The sequence below is a fragment of the Sorex fumeus genome, unplaced genomic scaffold, assembly GCF_029834395.1.
Source record: "Sorex fumeus unplaced genomic scaffold, SorFum_2.1 ptg000156l, whole genome shotgun sequence".
NCBI classification, from domain to species: Eukaryota; Metazoa; Chordata; class Mammalia; order Eulipotyphla; family Soricidae; genus Sorex; species Sorex fumeus.
In genome coordinates this window covers 806,816-829,211 of record NW_026606213.1, presented here as the reverse complement: position 1 = coordinate 829,211, position 22,396 = coordinate 806,816, and the positions used below count along the sequence as shown (strand labels likewise).

Below are 22,396 nucleotides of genomic sequence, written 5' to 3'. Positions count from 1 at the left end.
GCGGCGCCAGATCGCACCTGTCCTCCGCGCGCGGGAGACCCTGGACTCCCTGCGCGATTCCCGGGCCAGTGCGCGGGCAGCGAGGGGAGGGCCGGGCGGGCGGCGGCCTCTGGAGCCGGGGGCGCCCCCAGTGCAGCCCGAGCGAGGGGGCGTTGCGCTCCCGCCCTGCGGCCCGGCCCTGGGAGGGAAACGGGGCGACTCGAGTCCGTCTGGCAGGCCGAGCGCAGCCCCGCGTCCAGGCCCTCCCCGCTGTCCCGCGTGCGGGTGTCGCCGCCTGCGACCCTGGAGCCACTTTCCCAGCTGCCTGCTCCTCCAGGGTCTCCTTGGCAGTTCACCCGGGGGTCCATGACCCCAGTCTGACCCCAGGACCCTGCAGACACACTCTTTGTGGAGGACAGTGATTGCTTCCGTGGCCAGTCGCGCCCCTTGCCCTGATGCTGTTTTTCTTCAGGCCCCGGAATATGAGTGTGTCAGCTGTTGCTCACTGCAAGCTTTGTTTGTCCGGAGTTTGCAAATGACTGTTGTTTGCTGCTGGCCGTTACTGAAATTCCTTTTACTCAAAGGACGGGATGCTTCTCCCTCCCGCAGGCAGTAGTTTGGGATGAGCATCTCACAGGACCGTTTAGCTTGCTTGCACAGTGCTCACTTCTAAAGGTAAAAGGGTTTTGGTTATTTTTTTTTTTTGAAACTGTCATTCTGGACTCTAGCAAGAGTAATGTGATGTTCCACTTCTGGAGTAACTGGTGTGCAGAGCTGTCTGGCTTTTAGAATCACTGACGCTTGTATGAGTGGTAAATGTTTTATCTTCTGTGGACCTTTTGTTTATTTATTTGAAGGAAAAAACCTTTTATTTGGTGACTTTTAGGAAGAGGACGAGCGGAGAGAGAAACATTTCAAGAGAGACTGCGGGCTTCTGCAAAGGCAGAGAGAGCCCCTACACACATCCCAAGATTAGACAGGAAAGCACAAAAGTCCCCATCTCAAGGAGAGCTGCGGGCACCGCATTGGCTCGGCTACATGGGCACAGGCAGCTCAGGGGCTCGGGCAGCATCGGAGCCTTCAGTGGACCTTTCAAGGGTGGGTGTGCTCCCCCCTCTTCTCGACGGATCAGCATGTCTTCTGATTGTTACTTAATGTGGCTCAAAGTTTTTCAGACACAGGATTGGTTACTTCAGCCTGAATTTATACACCTGGCTTTGGGGAATCTAAATTTTTATACTAAAGTGGTTTTGAATTTTATTTGGAGGCTCGTGCCAGGCAGTGCTCAGGACTTACTCCTGGCTTTGCACTCAGGATCACTCCTGGCAGTGCTCAGTGGACAGTATGGGGTGCTGGGGATAGAACCCCGGGTCAGCTGAATGCAAAGCCAGCACCTTCCCCGCTCTACTTTCTCCCTGGCCCCGGGTCTCCTGAGCACTGCCCCAGGGCACCTCCTGGTGGTGATTCTTAGCAGTTCGATGATGCTTGGTGCTGTGGTGGCAGCAATATCCCAGGCCACTCCAGTGGCCTCTCCAGGGATGCACATGGCAATGCTAGAGACCCTTGTGGTGCCAGGGGGCGAAGTTGGCAGTCATGTGTCAGGCATGTACCTTAACCCCTGCACTCTCTGACTCTACACTAAAGTATACTGTGCTTTGGAGCGGGAGTGTTACAACACCTGAGTTTTTGTTGTTGGTCTGTTTTGTTTGGGCCACCTTTGGCAGTGCTCAGGCATACCCCTGGCTCTGCACTCACGATTGACTCTTGGTGGTGTTTGGGGACGGTGTGGGACGCCAGCAGTCCAACCCAGGTTGGCTGCCTGCAGTGATGCGCAAGTTTGGGTCGGCTGGTAAGTTTTAGGGGTTCTGTTCACCTTTTGTATGTGTGCTTTCCTAGGAACATGAGGTGGAGAAAATGTTCACACTCAAAGGAAGCCTCTTGCCAGCAGCCGATGTCAAGAATATCAATTTTTTCGTCAGACCCTGGCTAGAACTGATGGATATAATGGCTGAAAATGTGCTTAGGTATCTCAGAGCTGATGCTGGGTCCATACGGAATCATTCCTCTAGTGGTTTGAGTGCTCATCAGGACACCTTTGCTTGCCAGCGCTTTAGGAAGTGGATCTTTGGACAGATGTGAGAGTGTGTCGGAGGAGAATGGGGGGTCAGGAGCAGGATACTCTGCAGTCAGCCAAGGATAGATCCTCGGAACCCAGTGCGGTCCCCAAGTCTCCCGGGAGTGACTTCTGAGTGCATAGCCAGGAGTTATCCCTGAGCACCTGCCGGGGTGGCCCAAAAACTGTAAATAGAGAATGGGAAATTTTGTGTATTGGGGGTTGGGGAGGCAGGGCTAACCACATAAACCCCCTCTCTCAGGACAGTAGAAAGCTGCGTCCTGTCTCAGTAGAAGGACCCAAATTTCGTTATAAAAAGAAAAGCAGCTAGGGCTGGAGCAATAGCACAGCGGATAGGTGTTTGCCTTGCATGCAGCCAATCCGGGTTTGATTCCCAGCATCCCCTATGGTCCCCTGAGCACTGCCAGGGGTAATTCCTGAGCACAGAGCCAGGAGTAACCCCTGTGCATTACCGGGTGTGACCCAAAAAGCAAAAAAAAAAAAAAAACAGCTTTTCAAGTACTGAATACCATTGTTGGGGTCAGGAGTTCCCTAGCCCTGGGAGGCACGGAGAGACCAGACAGACAACGTTCCTGCGGGAATTCAAGCGGGGTTTTATTCAGACCAGCATGTTGGGGCTCCACAGCATACCCAAGAACGGGCAGAGGCTGGGAGCCTCGAACTCAGAAGCAGGTAATCTTTTATACAGTTTGAGAACAAAGACCACATATTGCCAATACGTGTTATTTTGCACAAGTTTTGCCAATACGTGGTTTGCTGGGTTCCTTGCAGTTTTTCTTGGAGTATCTCGACCCAACCTTCTTGACCTGGTCACATAGTTTCAGTTTCCAGGATGGTCAAAACATTCTACCTATCCTTAAATAGTTATGTCTTATTCTAGCTCATACCTTACACATCTACTGGGTTCAATCCAATTTTGCAACCTCAAGGCTGCTGAACTGTTTACAGAAAGCAATTTTGCAAGTTAATTAACTCCTTCCTAGCCTTCCTAGCTCCTTTCACCATATGCTCAAATTTTATAAGCAAAGTCAGGAGAAACTGATTAAAAATTAATGCTGCAGCATCTGTGGAGGAAGTGCACCAGCCCAGTCTGCATTACGTTTAATCGACATGGCCCCTAAGGACTTAAAAGCATGGGGGCTATTTGCGCGAGATCGGGCACGGTGTGGAGCAACCTTTTATTTTCCTAGAGACAAGCCAACACATTGCTTGATTAAATAAAAACATGTTTTCTCTGCAAGAAACAGATGTCCGTTGCAATAACCCTGAGAGGTTTTTTTTTCTTTTCTTTTTGTGTGATACCCGGCAATGCACAGGGGTTACTCCTGGCTCTGTACTCAGGAATTACCCCCGGTGGTGCTCAAGGGACCATATGGGATGCTGGGAACTGGGAATCAAGCCCAGGTCGGTTGTGTGCAAGGCAAACGCCCTACCTGCTGTGTTGTTGCTCCAGCCCGAACCCTGAGAGTTTTCGTGTCCCATCAATGGCCCGAGAGAAAGTAACACTGCCCCTTGGCAGAGCACAGGTCAGCGGTTTCCAGAAAAAGCATCAAAATCAAGAGAGCAAGAAAACTAGAATCTTGGGCCGAGTCAGTGGTGGGGGGTAGCTCATAAGCGTCTCTTTAGAGCCCACTGTGTGTCAGGCACAGGTGGGGCCCTGGGGAGCAGTCCTCGCCTTGGGGCCTCGGCCAACGCACTGTCCTTCTCTTGCAGTGAAGACAGACGTCGCCCCACAAGAGATTTCCACATTTTGTTTGTGCCCCGGCGTCGCCTGCTGTGTGAGCAGCGGCTGAAGGACCTGGGCGTCCTGGGCTCCTTCATCCACAGGGAGGAGTACAGCCTGGACCTCATTCCCTTCGACGGGGACCTTCTCTCCATGGAGTCGGAGGGCGCCTTCAGAGTAAGTTCAGTGTTTGCCCTTTGAACTTGACACTCGTTTCTGCCTCGTTCGTGATGGTGACACTGACACTGGCATTTCAGTGATTCCTGGAAGCCGCCAGTTTCTTCCTTTTGGGGAGAGACGGGAGTTGGGCCACACCCAGCAGTGCTCAAGGTTTACTCCTGGTTCTGTGCTCAAGGATCACTCCTGCCCATGCGCGGGGACCATATGTGCTGCCGGGGATAGAACCCAGGTTGGCTGCGTGCAAGACCAGCGCCTTCCCCTGTGCTGTCTCTCGGGCCGCTGCTCCTCTTGCGTATGGAGACGCTCCTGTTTCAACAAATTGGCTTAAAATTGTGATTGCCCTTACTGAATTCTCAAAAATCAATTGTCCTTAAATGTGTTTATCTCTGGTGTTTCTCTGCTGCTGGTCGATGTTTGTCCTTGTGCCCGTCCCACCCTGACTTGACTGGCTGTGGAGGAAGCTTCGAGAGTGGAAGGCAGGGCCGCTCTAGCCAGAAATACTCAAGTCTGTCACTGCGTTTTTCCAGTTAGCCATTTGTGAGGGATTTTGTTTCCATGACCCGCCTTTCCCCTTGATTGAGACTTGGCAGGACCTGAAGTCTCTTATCTTACATTTTCATTTTCTAGAAGTGAAATTGCTTACATTTTTCATTCAAACTCTTGAGGTTGTTAGGGCGCGGATCGTGATCTCCCTTTAACGACAGAGACTCCAGAGACTGCAAACAGCAAGCAAGGTTTATTGTAAGACTGGCTAGCCAGGGTCAAGCCTCCTACACAGACACGCAGGTCAGTTAGGTGAGGCAAGACCCCGAACTTCTTCAAAGGGGATCTTATATAGGCCTTCACTGGCCGTTGCAGCAAAGCCCGCGCATTTCATAACCAATAGATTTGTAACAACATATGCTTTCTTAACCAATCCCATTAAGGGTACATCACTTCTTAGCCTATAGTTTAAAGATCAGCATTTTGCGTCAGTGCTTAGGAACTGACAGGTTTTTAAGGCAGTCCTGGGTCTTGCAACATGGGTCTTGTGAGAGACATCCGGTTATCTGGTCTGACCCCCACCCTTTACCTGTGCCTGTATCTGAATTCCTTGGTCAGGGGCAGAAAAACCAGTTATTTTGCAGTGCAGACTCCTATAAAGCGATCTGAAAAAGCTATCTAGACCTGTTCCTTGAAAAACAAGTTATTTTGCAATGCAGGTTCCTATTAAGCTAAGCTAAATTAATTCTGGTGGTAGTCCATTTTGGGCCCGTCCCTCACAAGGTTCTGCAGTGTGACCTCAGGGCTGGGTGCAGGGTGTGCGGAAATTCTGTTTCTCTCACATGCCTGAACCAGCCTGTTTCCTATTGGTTATTTTCAGCACATATTTATTTGTTTGCTTTGCTTTGGTTTTTGCTTGGGTCCTCACCTGGTGATGCTCAGGGATTACTCTTGGGGGTCCTCAGGGGTCCATATTTGACTCTTTGATGCCAGGGAAGCACCTTCGCACTGAACTACCTATCTGGCCCCCCAGAGTTTTTCTTTTTCAAATGTTGTCTTTTTCTGAAAGGTGGATTTTTGTTTGCAAATATGATTTTATATGTTTTGTTTACTATCTTTATGACAGGGAGCACTTCTGAAAAAATTCTCTTTAAAAGTGTCAGCTTGGCTCTTAGGGGCTCCTGGGCCAGAACTCTGGCTCTTTCTTCTGTAGGGTGAGATTTCTCCATGCTTAGTCCCTTAAGAGAATCTGTAGACCCAAAAGCATTGATTTATGTGAGTTTTCAACTGTTGGAGTGCACGGAGCTTAGGTTTATCAGGTTGCACCCATCACAGTGCTCCGAGTCACTCCCATTACTTTGTCTGTCTGTAACCACTTCTATGCTCTCTTCCCCAACCAATTTGTAAGGTCTCATCCTTCTTAGACACTGAAGCTGTACTGTAAGTTAATATTGCCTTTCTCCTCCCTTATGTCTTTTGAGCAGTTTACTTTAATGCAGTGTCCTTTTGTATAGATACAGGAAGACAATTAATTCATATTATGCTTTATAACTTAGAATTTAATTGGCTTTGGATATTATTCACTCCCGGGCATCTGCTTTCTCAACTTAAGCCTCAGTTGCCCTCACTTCCTAGTACCCCAAGGGCAGGGTCCCGATGAGGGACTAGATGGAACCAGGGCAAGCCGGTAAGTTATGTGCTACCCTGGCATCGCGATGGGCCAGGCCAAGGTGCCACAATTCTTGACTATAAGTTAAGAGTTTGATCATAGGCAAATGCTGTCATGATCCAAAAGTAACGATGAGACTAGGACCCTGCTGCTAGGAATAGGAAAGATATCTGGCCTGAGCACTGCAGTCTGAGATTGAGATGGCCCTAGGAGAGCAATTCTATAAGCTCAAAGTATTTCTTATTGTGTCCATACAAAATGATTAATATTATGTATGCTTATATGTTGGTTGGACGAGGAGAGGAGAAACATGTCCTAGAAGCAGTTTCCCTGTGTGTCCTGACTAGCTTGGATGAGACTGAACTTTCTCCCCTTCAAACTGCCTTCAGTAAATGATTTCAGTATATTGAGGCAGTTTCCCTTATTCACATGAACCTAGCAGGCCTTAGGTATGCAGATCCCAGGTGCTTAGCCAGGCCTGATCTTTGGGATGTAGATGCCTGGCTCCAGGCAGGCTGATGTAGATTCCAAGCTCTAGGGACTGGTCTTTGTTGTGCTAATCCAAGTGCTTGTAGCTTGTAAAAGGTGAGGCCAGGATTCAATGTGGATGTAAAGAAACAATGTATGGTTTGCTGCCTCAATGTTCTTTCTGTAACTCCTTTTGATGACATCACTATATTGCGCCCTTTAGAGGTACTGTGATCTATGTAAGGGAGATTTAAGGGCTCTCTGGGGGGACATGTGCATCAGAGAACCTGGGAAGATGGGGCTGAGGACCAAAGCTGAGAGAACGAAGGAGCACATGCTTGAGAGATCCTGGGGCCTCCATGACATACATCTCTTCCCTGTAATAAACTGCTGCTAAGACCAACCAGCCTGGTCCCCATTTCCTTCCTTCACCTGACCAACGCCATCCACCTCCCTGGAGTGGGGAAACGGCCTGAGACCACCGAACGCGGGCGGCGGGAGAGATAGACCGCCGGCCCTTTAATTTTTTGTGTGTTTACACATTCAACCAGATGTTTTTCCTATGACATATTATTCACTGTAAATAGGGAAAATTGGGCATGGGTGGAGTTCTGGAAGCCCGAGTGAGACCCCCCGCCCCCAAGTGGGTAACCACCACCTAGAGTGTGCGACCCTCAGCCTCAGCGAGAAAGGGAGGGGAAGGGAAAATAAATACCGGAATGAAGGGGAAGATGCAAGGGGGAAACACATCAGCTTGATAATGTCCTCTAAAAACGGCGTACCAGGGCCAGAGAGATAGTAAGGTGGGTAGGGCACTTGCCTTGCCCCTGGCAGACCCGGGTTCGTTCCCTGGCACCCCATATGGTCCTCCAAGCCTCGCCTGGTGTGACCCCAGTGCTGAGCCAGGGAGTCAGCCTGAACCCGTGCCCAGCCCCAATGCTCCCGGCGCTGCTCAGAGAGGCGGGACTGAGTAAAAATGTGTGTATGTAGTCTCCGTGGGTTTAGCGCTGGGCCCTCGCAAACGGCCCTGGGGGCTGAACGGCCCTGTGAAATCCACTGAGAAGAGTAGAACTGGGCTGATAATGCAAAGGTTCACCCCAGTCCCAGTTACAACCGAGCAAAACATGCAGGGTAGACATGTGTTGTTAACGTGTGTGTGTGTGTGTGTGTGAGTGACACATCTGGCGATGCTCAGAGGGTACTCCTGGCAGTCTAGTAGCCTGGCATTGGTCACTATCGCTCTGGCCTCTGTTGTTAGCACTGTAGCACTGTCCTCCCATTGTTCGTCGATTTGCTGGAACGGGCACCAGTGACGTCTCTATTCTGAGACTTGTTGTTACTGTTTTTGGCACATCGAATACACCACAGGGAGCTTGCCAGGCTCTGCTGTGTGGGCAGGATACTCTTGGTAGCTTGCCGAACTCTCCGAGAAGGACGGAGGAATCTCACCCGAGTAGGCCATGTGCAAGGCAAACGCCCTACCTGCTGTGCTATCGGCCCCTGTGGTTAACTTTAAAAAATATTTTTTAATACGGAATTATGGGTGGTAGGGAGATAGCTTAGAGGGCTAGAGCCCCAGCATCACCTGGGGAGCCCCGGGTTCAGAACAGGAGGGACCCACACACCACCCTAGGGGCTTTTAAAGGGGAATTACAAGGGCTGGAGCAATATGCATTGGGAGAGCATTTGCCTTGCACGCAGCTGACCCAGGTTCAATCCCCGGCATCCCATATGGTCCCCAAAGCACCACCAGAATAATTCCTGAGTGCAGAGCCTATCCCTTGAGCCTCGCCGGGTGGGAGTTGTTAGAGGTGTCTCTGTAGTAATACGCCGTTTTTAAACATGAATGTTTTGTTTGGGTGCTCGGGGCTGGGCAGGGCCGGGCAGGAGCCATCTTAGCTGTCCGCAGGCAGACACAGTTCCAGCTCTGAACAGTCACCTGGGCCCCTGAGCAGTTCGAAAGATGCCCCCTAATGCTTTCCTTCCCCTGAATCTTCCTCTCTGCTCTGCTCCAGTGCGGAATTTCTGGTCCTTTTCTGAGGACTCTTTGGACATCCCGACCAGGATGTTTTGGACTGAAGTGTGAGGCTACACCCCAGACTTGGCAGAGACATCCTATGGGACCTTTGGGGATACTGTGCTCATTCTGGGCCGGGCTCCCTGGGAGGTCTCCCTAGGAACCCCGCCCCCAGTCTGCACCCCTTGTCCTCACGCCTTTGGGTTGCACGCCTGTTGGCCGCTGCCTTAGACAGGGTCAAAGATTCCACGATGAGGGGCGGGAGCAAGAACACAGCGGGTAGCGCGTTTGCCTTGCATGAGGCCGACCCGGATTCGATTCCCAGCATCCCATACGGTCCCCCGAGCACCACTAGGAGTAGTTCCTGAGTGCATGAGCCAGGAGTAACCCCTGTGCATTGCCGGGTGTGACCCAAAAAGAAAAAAAATAGAGTCCCGCGATGGGCACCAGCAGTGCCTCCGCATCAGGTGGAGTGCAGGTGAAGCACGTTGCGTGGTTTCCCTCCTCTGCTCTCTGCACTTACTGGATGAAGGGATTGAGGCGCAGGAGTGATCTTGAGGCCCCGCTGGGGGCCGTGTGTGCTCTGTCAGCCCTGCTGAACCGCCCGGCTGGGGGCGCGTGCGTCCTCTTCCCTCTTTCTGGGCCAAAGATGTTTCTTTTTGTCTGTGTGTTAAATGGACCTTGTGGCCCTTCTCCGAGACCGTGGCTGCCCTTCTCCTGTCCCCTGTGACACTCGCTGCTGTATGTGGGAGAGGCTGCCTGCCCTTCTGCAAGCCCAGAGTGTCCTGCTGTGGGGTCACGCGGGCATGCAGAGGCCAGCCTTTCCTCGCCCGCCCAGCGATGCTCACCCCCAGTAGAGGCGCTGCCTTGGGGCCTCAGTGCTGACTCGCAGAGCCTGTGCCCACGTGCCCGGCCCTCTCCCACAGGAGTGCTACCTGGACAGCGACCAGACGAGCCTGTACCACGCGGCCAAGGACCTGATGACGCTGCAGGCCCTGTACGGGACCATCCCCCAGATCTTCGGCAAGGGCGAGTGCGCCAGGGTGAGCCGGGGCGGGGAGGGGGGCCTCTCTCCTGTGGGTGGAGATTGGGGCTCCACCTCGCAGTGCTCTTGGCTCTGTGCTAGGGCCACCAAACTGAGGCTGTCTGCGTGCAAGGCGTGACCCCTGGCCCCTCTGCTGTCTCCCAGCCCTCTTTCCTTTTCTCTTTTCTGTTCTTTATCTTTTCTTTTCCATCCCTCCCTCTCTCGCCCTCTCCCTCCTCCCACCCTCTCCATACCCAGCAGTGCTCGGGGCTCACTCCTGGCAGGGTTTGAGGGATCGTATGTGGTGCCAGGAATTGAACCTGGGTCAGCCACCTGCAAGGCAAGCATCCTACCCACCATACCGTCTCAGGCCTATCTTGTTTTATTTTATTGTTCGATTTTTTTCCGTCTTATTTTTAAATTTTGGATTGCCGGACTCTTTTTTAGCTTCATTTTAAAATCCGCCCATTGCTAAAAAGGCTCTGCCTGGTTCTGTACTTTGTTTCCAGCAAGTGGCCAATATGATGATCAGGATGAAGAGAGAGTTTGCAGGAAGCCAGAATTCCATATTTCCTGTTTTTGATAACCTCTTGTTGCTTGATCGAAATGTGGATTTATTAACGCCCCTTTCGACTCAGCTGACATACGAGGGACTCATCGATGAAATTTATGGCATCCAGAACAGTAAGTGAAGTGACATCAGTTACTAATAGGTTAGCTGAGTAAAATCAATCTCAAAAGTGTCTGTTTTCGAAGGTGCGGCCTTTGTGTGTAAGTCAGAATACTTGAAAATGTCAGGCACTGACTTTCAGCCCAAGTTAAAGCGAGCTCGAGCCAGGTCACCATCGGGGAAACCGAGGTGAAGGCCTTGTGCAGAGGGCCATGCAGTGTGCAGCCCCGTTGCTCGGGCCGCCCAGGGAGGCGTGAGGAATAGAGCGTTTCTGAGGGGTGCCTGGGTCCAAGGTCACGGAGGTTTGGCCCCGGATGTTAGATTCTGTAGCATTTCAGATCTGAGTGGGGACTAGGAAAGCTCACAGGGCTAGTGCCAGGCACACAGCCAGCGCTCAGTTCCATCCACACTCCTGCCTCGTCCAGTGAGCACTGAGCCGGGAGTAGCTCCTGCTGGGATACAGTCTGAGAAGTTTCCCACAGTCTGATTTGTGTCTTTTCTTCAGAACAGGGAGCCCTAGGCCTCAAGAGGGGTAATTCCGGCGCCTTCAGGAGTGGCCCTGGTTGTGGGCTGGGGAAACAGCCCTGGGGATGGAGCCCCGGTCTGGAAGGACGGGGATGCAGCTAACTGCATGGGGTCTCTCTGGGGACACAGAGCCCTGCAGCCGCTGAGTGCTGGTCGAGTCCAGACAGTGCTGTCTGTCCAGTGTGCCAAGCTTGTTATTGCAGAGTGGATTGCGATGGCTTGTGTGTGTGTGTGTGTGTTTCTGCAGTGGTGAATGTGTGGCTCAGTGACGGCGGCCACGGAAGCAGAGCAGGACCACATGTGGAGGCATTTCCACACAACAACCCGTTTTCCTGCTCTTTAATGATTATGAAGGTGTTTCCGGTTTGTTTTTTACCAGTTGTTCCGAAGGATAACCTCTTAAGTTGTTTCCTTTTGTGGGGACAGTCGTAAGCAGTGCCCAAGGGGCCGTGGGGCTGATCTCGGTGATTTTCTGCTCTGTGGGGCCAGTCTGTGGCCCTGGAGCCACCAGGGCTGTGCCTGGTAGCAGCTGGGGGTGATGCCACACACACAGCCCCTCCCCAGACTCCTGCTCCGAGCTGTCCTGGCACGGGAGCACCCTGTGCGAGGGGTCCCCACCTCCTGGTGCTTCTGCAAGTCTCTCGGGGGATCTGGCAGAGGTGCTGGGGTTGGGGGTGCGGAGGTGTGAGAGATGGGACTCGTGGGGTGCCTCCGGGAGGAAGGAGTTTCGGGAACTCACAGTCTCTTCATATCACACACTTCCTGCTGATCAAACATTTAATTAAGGGAGAGGGCTGGAGTGATAGCAGAGCGGGTAGGGCATTTGCCTTGCACGCGGCTCAGCCCGGGTTCGATTCCCAGCATCCCATATGGTCCCCTGAGCACCGCCAGGAGTAATTCCTGAGTGCAGAGCCAGGAGTAATTCCAATGCATCGCTGGGTGTAACCCCCCCCAAAAGAAACCGTTAAGAGAAATCTGAAAAACAAGGGGAAATTGGGCTTCCCCATAGCCCCCCAGCTCTGCGCCCGTGGCTGGACCGAGGGCGATGGCAGGCCCGTGCAGGAGCTGCGTGCAGGCTGCCTGGGCCAGCGGCTGCCCCTCTGCTTTGAGCTGGAATGCGAGGTCTTGCCGACCTCGTGTATCTCAGCATGTGCTCAGGCCCTGGGTCCCGTGGCGTGCTGTCTCCAGACGCTGGCGCCCGGGCTGTTCGGAGGGACTTAGGATTTGGAAAGCATCCGAGAAATATTTTCCTTCCGTCGGTCACTTTCTCTCCCCACATTCTCCGATGCAGGAGTTCTTGTTGCTTTATGATTCTCAGCTCCACCCCACAGTTCTCAGGGCCCACACGGGGCAGTGCTCAGAGGAACAGACAGCTGGACTTGAGCGTGTGCTGCCCCCGATGACCCGTCTCTCTGGACCCACAGCAGTGGAGCTGATTGTATGTAGACACGTCGGGATTTGTGTTGAAACTGGAGATGTTTTTTTGAAAGGAACCAATTTGGAGCTAGAGGCAGAACAGCAGTTAGGGTGAGTTTGGTCCCCAGGACCGCATATGGTTCCCCCAGTCACTGCCAAGAATAAACCCAGAGCACAGAGCCAGGAATAAGCCTTGAGCACTGACAGGTGTGGCCCAAATATCAGAGAAAGGAAAAAGAAAGGAAAGAAGCCTTCGGAGCTGTCTCCGCCCTCATGCACACTTCCATGCTGAGGTGATTTCTGGGATCTTGTTTTTCTTTTTCTTTTTTGGAGAGTATCTTGCCCACACGGCAAAGCCTGGCAAGCTACCCGTGACGTGTTCGATATGCCAAACACAGTAACAAGTCTCAAAATGGAGACGTTACTGGGCCCGCTTGAGCAAAATCGATGAACAATGGGAGGACAGTGACAGGGGTCACACTTGGCAATGCACAGGGGTTACTCCTGGCGCTGCACTCAGGAGTTACTTCTGGCGGTGCTCAGGGGGCCATATGGGATGCTGGGAATCGAACCAGGGTCTGCCCAGTGCAAGGCAAACACCCTCCCTGCTGTGCTATCACTCCAGCCCCATCCTGGGCTCCTCTTGGCTTGTTGAGATGTCGGTGTAGACTGCATGCACTTGCACGCGCCAGCAGGACAGACAGTGGGCCGCCCGGGGGCATGTTTCCTCGGGTGGCCCCATCCTGAGTTCGGTTCGGGCTGGCAGTGGCAGAAGGCGGCCCACGGGCCAGGCCAGGGAAGCCGTGCGTGAAAAGTGTGAGCGTCCTCTGCTCGTGCACAGCTAGTGACTCAAAGCCCAGTGCTCTCCCCTGACAGGAAGTCTCTGGAGTCTCACTTGGGGTGTCCCCTCCCGTGCAGGTCATGTAAAGTTGCCGCCCGAGAAATTCGCCCCGAAAAGGCAGGGTGACGGGCAGGACCTGCCCACAGAGGCCAAGAAGCTGCCGCTGAACTCAGCCGAGGAGCTCCACGCCGAGATCCGAGACTGCAACTTCAACGCCGTGGGCGCCGTGCTCAGCAAGAAGGCCAAGGTCATCTCGGCCGCCTTTGAGGTGACTGGGGCCTGGGGCCAGGCGGCAGGCGGGCTGCGGGCGCCTGGGGAAAGGTGGTGCCAGGCCCTCTCCTGGTGTCAGGTCCTTTGCCAGTCACCGTCCGCACTCCCTGTCCCTCTCTCCTTCCTCCCAGCCGCTGGCGGTGGCGGCATCTCCGCTAGCTCCTGCATCTAGGGAATCCGGGATCAGCCCAGCAGGCTGGGACGGCGGGTGATAATGAGAGCACATTCCCGGCCCCCAGCTTCCTTAGCACCTCGCGCCCTCCTGCTGCTCTTTATTCTGGGTTCAGGTCACTTTTGAAACCTGAATCAGTAAAATGATAGAAGCTGAATTTTTTAACTCTGGGGAAGTTTTTAAAAATCACTTTTTCCCTTGAAGGATGGACTTCCTGATTTCATCTTTTTTAGGAGTTTTCTCTACTGTATCAGTATTTGTATTTCTTTGGATTTTGTTTTTGAGGGGAGGCACACCCAGAGGTGCTCAGGGCTAAATCCTGGCTCTGCGCTCAGGGATCACTTCTGGTGGGCTGAGGCAACCCCATGGGATGCTGGGGATCGAACCCAGGCTGGCCGCATGCAAGGCGAGCACCTCGCCACTGTTCTGTCACTCTGACCCCATGGTTGTTGTATTTCTGAAGCTGCTTTTGTCTCACTTGGGTTTTGTTCCTCAATTTTTTATCTCCTCACCGTGACTTATAAAGCTATGGATAAGAAGTGTCGGGCATTCACTGTGCCAGCTCCGAGCTCGCCGTGGTGTCCAGTTCCCTCCCTTCCCACTGCCAGTGCTCAGGGCTGGCTCCTGGCAGGCCTCGGGGTTCTGTGGGGAGGCCGGGCACTGAGCAAGCGCCTCCCCCACTGTATAGCTGGGACCCAGGAAACGTTTTACACTTGATTTGCTATTGTTGAGGTCTCAGGCTATACGAGCGTTAGCTTTTGTGGCTTCAAGGCAGTTTGCTGAGCTCCACATCCCTGGCAGGGACCATGCAGTGTCAGGTGTGGCCTGCGTGGCCCCTGGGCTCCCTCCCTATCCACATGGTCTCCCAGTGCTGCAGGATGTGGCTGTCGGAGTCCCTGGGCCCACCAACCTGCCTTTTCTATTTTCGTGTGGCTGTGGGATCTGGTTATAGCCTAATTCGTTTTGTGTCCGTTTCTCACACTAAAAATTAATTTGGGGAAGCCGGAGGGATAGCACGACGGGCCAGGCGCTTACCTTGCATGCAGCTGACCTGGGTTCATTCCCCAGCATTCCACGTGGTCCCGGTGCAGGCCAGGAGTGATCCTTGAGTTCCAGGCCAGGAGGAAGCCCGGGGCACTGCCTTGCACGTGATTCAAACATGCCCTGGGCAACCCAAAGACCCAAGCTCTTAAAAATGCACTCTTGGCAGCCAGGGCTGGGGCTGAGGCACAGTGTGTGTGTGTGTGTGTGTGTGTGTGTGCGCGCGCGCGCGCGCGTGCATGCACACACACACAGGTGTGCGAGGCCCTGAGTGCTGTCCCCAGTACTGTCGTGACCTTCTCCCCTCCCTCGGGAAAGGCACAACCCCGAGACGGCGGGCGAGATCAAGCAGTTCGTCTCCCAGCTACCCCACATGCAGGCGGCCCGGGGCTCCCTGGCCAACCACACCTCCATCGCCGAGCTCATCCAGGACGTGACGAGTGAGTGCCCTGTCCCGGGCTCAGGCTCAGGGTGTGTCACTGGCTCCCTGCTACTTCTGGGGGCCCCGGCTACTGTTTCACTTGTGCATTGTTCCCTGTGCTAGCCGCTGTGTCCTCGCAGAAATGTTCCGAGTGTGACTGTTGGGTTCTGCGGGGTCAGGTGGTGCAGCAGGGCTCTCCCAGGCTCCGGGTGGCGCCAGCACTGCTTCGCCAGACCTGGCACTGATTGCTGAGGTTGGTTTCAGTCGGATGTTGCAAGGAGCTGGAGTTGCAGCGGTACTGCAGTGCCTGGCACACAGCCGGCCTGGGTTGGATCCCGGAGTCCCATATGGTCTCCAAAGCCTGCCAGGAGTGATCCCTGAGCACCACTGGGGGTGGCCCCCAAACGAACCAAAGTAAAATGCCCTTGGGAAATTGCTTTAATTAGTGTGAAGGGGGAGCTGCTAGGGCCCAGGCCCCAGGGCTCTGTGTCTAGGCGCACCTTGGGGCACAGGCTGTCAGCCTCACTGTTCTGGAAGGTGCCTTCCCGGTGATGACTTAAACTTGGTGCTTGCTTGCTACTTTGCATGCCTCCGGGAGAAATGAGCATTTCTCCCACTTCTGAAATGCTCGTGCGTTAATTATGTTTCAGCGTCTGAAGATTTCTTTGATCAGTTAACCGTGGAGCAGGAGTTTATGTCTGGAATAGACACTGATCAGGTACGTGAACACTAAAACCGTTTTAGCCGATAGTTAACCAGATTGGCAAACAGAACTCGAGGTAGGAAAGGAATCACTTTGATTTCCGTGTCTGGCCTAAATACCTGCCAGGGCAGAGCAAAATGTGCGGAAAGAGATTCTGCCAAGGGATAGGTTTCTGTTGACCGGGGGTGGTGTGTGTGTGTGTGTGTGTGTGTGTGTGTTCTATTGCGTGTGTGTGTGCCTGTGTTCCATTGCTGTTCGCTGTCCTCAGAGAAACAAGACCCAGCCCTGAAGCCCAAGACTATTGAAGCCCATCACGGATAATTTAAGAGCGTGGGTTGTATGATCCCTTTTCCTGTCTGCCTGTCAATAAATCCCGCATTCTCACTTGCAGCAAGCAAGCGCCCAAATTCCCCACAGTCCCTGCTACTTTACTGATGCTGCTCAGGTGTCGCTGACAAGTGGGACAGTTGCACCCACCCGCAGCCTTAGGTTGGAGCTTAGGTTGTCCAGGGAGTGTGGGCAGGAGCATGAGCCAGTCTCCAGCCTCTCCTTGATCGGGCCTCTGAGGGGCCCGGGAACGCCCAGGCCTGCAGGCCCAGACCCGGCGCTCACGCACAAACCTGCCATGACTCTAGGTCAACAGTTACATGGAGGACTGCATGGCCCAGAAGCATCCGCTCATCAAGGTGCTCAGGCTCATTTGCCTGTAGTCGGTGTGCAACAGTGGGGTCAAGCAGAAGGTTCTGGATTATTACAAAAGAGAAATTCTCCAGGTCAGTGTTTCTAAGTGACTCATTTGCCAAGGGCGAAATTTTTTAAAAAGGCAGTTGGCCTTGCACGTGGCCCACCTAGGCTCGATCCCCGGCACCCATGTGGGTCCCCTGAGCCCCACCAGCACTGATCCCTGAGCACAGGAAGTGGGGGGGCAAAAGCAAACAAAACAAAGGAGACATCTGGAAAATAGCACGGCAGGAGGTGTGGTTGGCCTCCTTTTCCTACTCAGTCATTTGAGTACACTGTCATCTATCTTCCTTACCTTGGGCCCATGCATTCTGGCTTTAAAGTGAAAATGTGGGGTCCAAAGAGCTCGAAAGGGGCTGCAGCAATAGCACAGCGGGTAGGGCGTTTGCCTTGCACGCAGCCGACCCTGGTTCGATTCCCAGCATCCCATATGGTTTGTCGAGCACCGCCAGGGGTGATTCCTGAGTGCAAAGCCAGGAGTAACCCCTGAGCTTTGCCGGGTGTGATCCGAAAAGAAAAAAAAACAAAAACCAAGAGCTAGAAAGGGGTAAGGCACTTGTCTTGCATGCTGCCGGGTATGACTCAAGAACAAAAGTATCAGAATGAGAGTGAAAATGATCGCTCCCTCTTCGGAAGTGGGAGATCTAGCAGGCTCCCCAACTTCTCTTGCAGACATACGGCTACGAGCACATCCTGACGTTACAGAACCTGGAGAAGGCCGGGCTGCTGCGGCCCCAGCAGGGGGCAGGAACAGCTACCCCACCTTCCGGAAGACCCTGCGCCTCTGGATGGACGATGTGAATGAGCAGGTGAGCCGAGTCTTCGAGCACACGCAGTCACATGCACACCATCTAATAGGCGAGCCGAGCCTTCACGCACATGCACGCGCGCCAGCACACACACAGACACGTACATAGACATACACACACATTTCCCCAGTGGTGTGGCGTCCTGCTGGTGGGAAGGCGCTGCCCTTGCAGAAGCCAGGACTGAGTGGGGCTTGTTGGGGGACACTTTTTGAAGATGGGGGCTGGGGGTGGGAAGCGGGGGCCCTTGTCCACTTAGGCCTCAGGGAGGGGGAGGCTGGTCTGGACTCAAGGAAGCCTCTGGTCAGCGAAAAGGCCAGCCTCAAGTAAGAGGATTGGGGAACAACACAACTGACTCACCGTGGGCAGTTGGGGCTGCTGGACTCAGAGTCACTGTGAGAGAGGGGAGTTTCAGACTGGGGGTCACTGTGATGCTGGGTGCTGTCACTCTCACTCTTGGGAGATTTGGGCGTGGCTGTGCCCTGGGGCCTCGCCCCCGGAAGAATGCCTGAGAGTAGCTTGGCTGGGCTTAGAGCTCTCCACATTCCCTCCCCGCAGTGGGCCAAATTTCCATAGGAGAAGTTTCTCACCAAATCGATGAATAGTTTTTCTTCTGTGGGGGTCGGATAGAATCTTTCCCGGGCAGACCGTTGAATGTTCAGACCCAGCGGTGCTGGGGTTTGGCCACGCCCCTGCCCTCTGCACGGGCTGCCGGGCACTGGCACCTTCCAGCACACAGGGGCACCAAGCAGCTTTCTGAGATTGGTTTGCGACAGAAGGACTCAGGGCCAGGAGAGGTGAGGGCAGAGCCATGCGTCAGCTCTGCACCACCAGGTCTGATGCATAAAGCTGTAGGGGCAGGGGTGGGGGGGAGAGAGAGAAGGAGAGAAGAGAGAGATTGGGAATTGGGTAGAGGGTGGAGATGGCAGGGCTCAGCGGGGTAGGTTGGAGCACACTGTGTTCCTCCCCAAAGTCAAATCCAGGACGGCAGCGTGGAGGACATTTGCCTTTAATGCGGCCAACCCAGGTTGTGATCCCTGAGTGCAGCACCAGGAGGGAGCCCTGAGCACCGCAGGGTATGGCCTACGCCAGAAGAAAAAAAAAGATCCCATGGCCCATTACCCATTAGGCAGAGAGGAGTTGGTTGACTCCAGGTGTCCCTCTCAAATCCTCTGCAGAACCCCACGGACATCTTGGCTATGCCCCTGTCAGCATGTGGCTGGCTCAGCTGCTCTCCCAGACTGGTTGGCGCAGAATCGAGGAAGTTCTTCGCATTCTCGGGCCCCCACTTCGAGGAGCACAGCCGCTGCTCACGTGCCTGCAGAAGAAACGTAGGTTTGTGAGTGATTTTGTTTTCATGACCCGCCTTTCCCCTTGATTGAGTCTTGGCAAGACCTGAAGCCTCTAATCTTACATTCTCATTTTCTAGAAATACAATTGCCTACATTTTTCATTCAAACTCTTGAGGTTCTGCAGTGTGACCTCAGGGCTGGGTGCAGGGTGTGCGGGAAATTCTGTTTCTCCCACACGCCCGTCCCAGCCTGTTTCCTAATGGTTATTTTCAGCACATATTTATTTGTTTGCTTTGCTTTGGTTTTTGCTTGGGGCCTCACCTGGTGATGCTCAGGGATTACTCTTGGGGGTCCTCAGGGGTCCATATTTGACTCTTTGATGCCAGGGAAGCACCTTCGCACTGAACTACCTATCTGGCCCCCCGGACTATTTCTTTTTTAAATGTTGTCTTTTTCTGAAAGGTGGTTTTTTGTTTGCAAATATGATTTTATATGTTTTGTTTACTATCTTTATGACAGGGAGCACTTCTGAAATATTTCTCTTTCAAAATGTCAGCTTGGCTCTTAGGGGCGCCCGGGCCAGAACTCTGGCTCTTTCTTCTGTGCGGTGAGGTTTCTCCATGCTTAGTCCCTTAAGACAATCTCTGGACCCAAAAGCATTGATTTATGTGAGTTTTCAACCAGATGCTTTTCCTATGATGTACTTTTCACTGGAAATAGGGAAAAGTGGGCATGGCTGGAGTTCTGGCAGCCTGAGTGAGACCCCCCGCCCCCAGGTGGGTAACCACCACCTAGAGTGTGCGACCCTCAGCCTCAGCGAGAAAGGGAGGGGAAGGGAAAATAAATACCGGAATGAAGGGGAAGATGCAAGGGGGAAACACATCAGCTTGATAATGTCCTCTAAAAACGGCATACCAGGGCCAGAGAGATAGTAAGGTGGGTAGGGCACTTGCCTTGCCCCTGGCAGACCCGGGTTCGTTCCCTGGCACCCCATATGGTCCTCCAAGCCCCGCCTGGTGTGACCCCCAGTGCCAAGCCAGGGAGTCAACTTGAACCCGTGCATGGCCCCAGCGCTCCTGGTGCCTGTCTGCGCCCTCTGCGCCCTCTGCCATTGGAAGCTTGTGCAGGTGTGTTTGAGACGCGATCGCATTTCCCTGAGTTCTTGGGCATGTGAGTTGATTTGTGGTACTTCTGCTGGTCTCAAGACACGACCTTTCGAGAACGCAGGTGCATCACCAGATTTTCGGGCCCCCTTTCCCCTCAGCATGTTGGTCTCAGCAGCACCTTAAGAGAAAGAACTTGGGGCTCGCTTGTGTTCTGGGCTGCTGTCACCCAGCTCCCCGTGGGTTTGCTCACATCCCTGGGCTTTGGCCTGTGGAATCCAGAACTTTCCTGGGCTCCCCCGATGGTCTCTCCCCACCCCAGTCATGGAGCAGGGAGGGGCTTGCATGCCCTTGTGTGGTGACAGGACAGGGGCCTGCCCGACCCTGTGTGGCGACAGGACTTGGGGTTCACCTTCCATGCGAGTCATTGCAGGTCTTGGAGAGGCCTCTCTGCTCCTTCTGTTCCCAGTCAGCGGTGCGGAAGCTTTGAGGAAGCGGCTTGGTCACCCCAGCTGAGGGTAGGGGCTGTCTCGGTCATACCCAGGGTCGCTCCTGGCCCTGCGCGGGCGGGGTGGGGCCATCCCAACAGACAGACCCGAGACAGGTCGGAACCAGGGGCCCCACATCCCCCCGTGGATGCTGCATTCACATCTTCTCTCCCGCCCTGAGCCACGATGGCCCCCGAGCCCACATCCCGGCGGGGGTAGCCACGGCTCTGCTCACCTGAGCTGCTCGCAGTGGACCTCACTCCAGGTATTCTGCTCGAGGGACCCCAAAACATGGGCACTCTGGCATGTGTCTTGTGAGCAGTCAGATTGGGCTCAAGGCGCTGGGGGGCTCGCCCCGCCCAGGTGGAGTTTGCCAAGGGCCCCGGCGCCCTCACCAAGGTCTGTCTCTGAGGTTTCCTTGTGTGAATATGAGGTCCCTTCCAGCCCTCACAGAAAGGAGTCTGCTGCTCGTGTCCGACCCCCCGCCCACACACACACATGGAGCCCTCCTGCAGTCAGCTCCGTGGAGTAGAGGATGCCCGTGGCCAGGAGCTGTGTGCAGGGACGGGCTCGTCCGTCTGTCTGTTCACTGCCCCTCTGCACTTCAGTCGGCAGCTGAGAGGAAATGCCTGGCGTGACCAAACCTGCCGGGGCTCCCTCAGGGGCTTTGCAGACTCTGGCCCTCAACTTTCTGAGTTGACTCACGGTTCTGCTGAGCCCCTGACCCAGAGTTCAGTACAGCCCTGCTCCCTGCGGGGCCCGCGTCTCTGTCCCACCACTAGACGGGGCTTCAACATTCAGCTATGCGGAGACCATCACTTGTTCTTTTACAAGTCAGTGTGTGGAAATGTCTCTACTTTGTAAAGACAAGCTCGAAAAATACTGTGCATGGTATCGCTCGTGCAGGCGGGACTGAGTAAAAATGTGTGTATGTAGTATCAGTGGGTTTAGCGCTGGGCCCTCGCAAACGGCCTTGGGGGCTGAATGGCCCTGTGAACTCCACTGCGAAGAGTAGAACTCGGCTGATAATGCAAAGGTTCTCCCCACTGCCAATTACAGCAGAGCAGAACATGCAGGGTAGACATGTGTTGTTAACGAGTGTGTGTGTGTGTGTGTGTGTGTGTGTGTGAGACAAATCTGGCGATGCTCAGAGGGTACTCCTGGCACTCTAGTAGCCTGGCATTGGTCACTATCACTCTGGCCTCTGTTGTTAGCACTGTAGCACTGTCCTCCCATTGTTCGTCGATTTGCTGGAACGGGCACCAGTGACGTCTCTATTCTGAGACTTGTTGTTACTGTTTTTGGCACATCGAATATGCCACAGGGAGCTTGCCAGGCTCTGCCGTACGGGGAGGATACTCTTGGTAGCTTGCAGGGCTCTCCGAGAAGGAGGAGGAATCTAACCTGGGTAGGCCATGTGCAAGGTAAACGCCCTACCTGCTGTGCCATCGGCCCCTGGGGTTAACTTTAAAAAATATTTTTTAATACGGAATTATGGGTGGTGGGGATATAGCTTAGAGGACTAGAGCCCCAGCACCACCTGGGGAGCCCCGAATTCAGGACAGGAGGGACCCACACACCACCAGATATGACCCTAGGGGCTTTTAAAGGGGAATTACAAGGGCTGGAGCAATATACATTGGGAGGGCATTTGCCTTGCACGCAGCTGACCCAGGTTCAATCCTCGGCATCCCATATGGTCCGCAAAGCACCACCAGAATAATTCCTGAGTGCAGAGCCTATCCCTTGAGCCTCGCCGGGTGGGAGTTGTTAGAGGTTTCTCTGTAGTAATACGCCGTTTTTAAAAATGAATGTTTTGTTTGGGTGCTCGGGGCTGGGCAGGGCCGGGCAGGAGCCGGCTTAGCTGTCCGCAGGCAGACACAGTTCCCGCTCTGAACAGTCACCTGGGCCCCTGAGCAGTTCGAAAGAGGCCCCCTAATGCTTTCCTTCCCCTGCATCATCCTCTGTGGTCTGCTCCAATGCAGAGTATTCCGTTCTTTTCTGAGGGCTCTTTGGAATCCTGACCAGGGTGGCTTAGACTCAAGTGTGAGGCTGCACCCCAGACCTGGCGGAGCCATCCTACGGGGTCTTTGGGGATGTTATGCTCACTCTGGGCCAGGCTCTCTGGGAGGTCTCCCTCTGCACCCCGCCCCCAGTCTGCACACCTCCACGGTGTTATCTTTTTATTGTTAATTTTTTCACCCGGAGATGCACAGGGGTTACTCCTGGC

General features: G+C 53.9%; 1 pseudogene; it reads left to right on the top strand.

The window, feature by feature from the left end:
* The first annotated feature begins 591 nt into the window (after positions 1-591).
* On the top strand, positions 592-20,577 carry LOC130016544 (vacuolar protein sorting-associated protein 33A-like; annotated as a pseudogene).
* Positions 20,578-22,396: the final 1,819 nt, after the last annotated feature.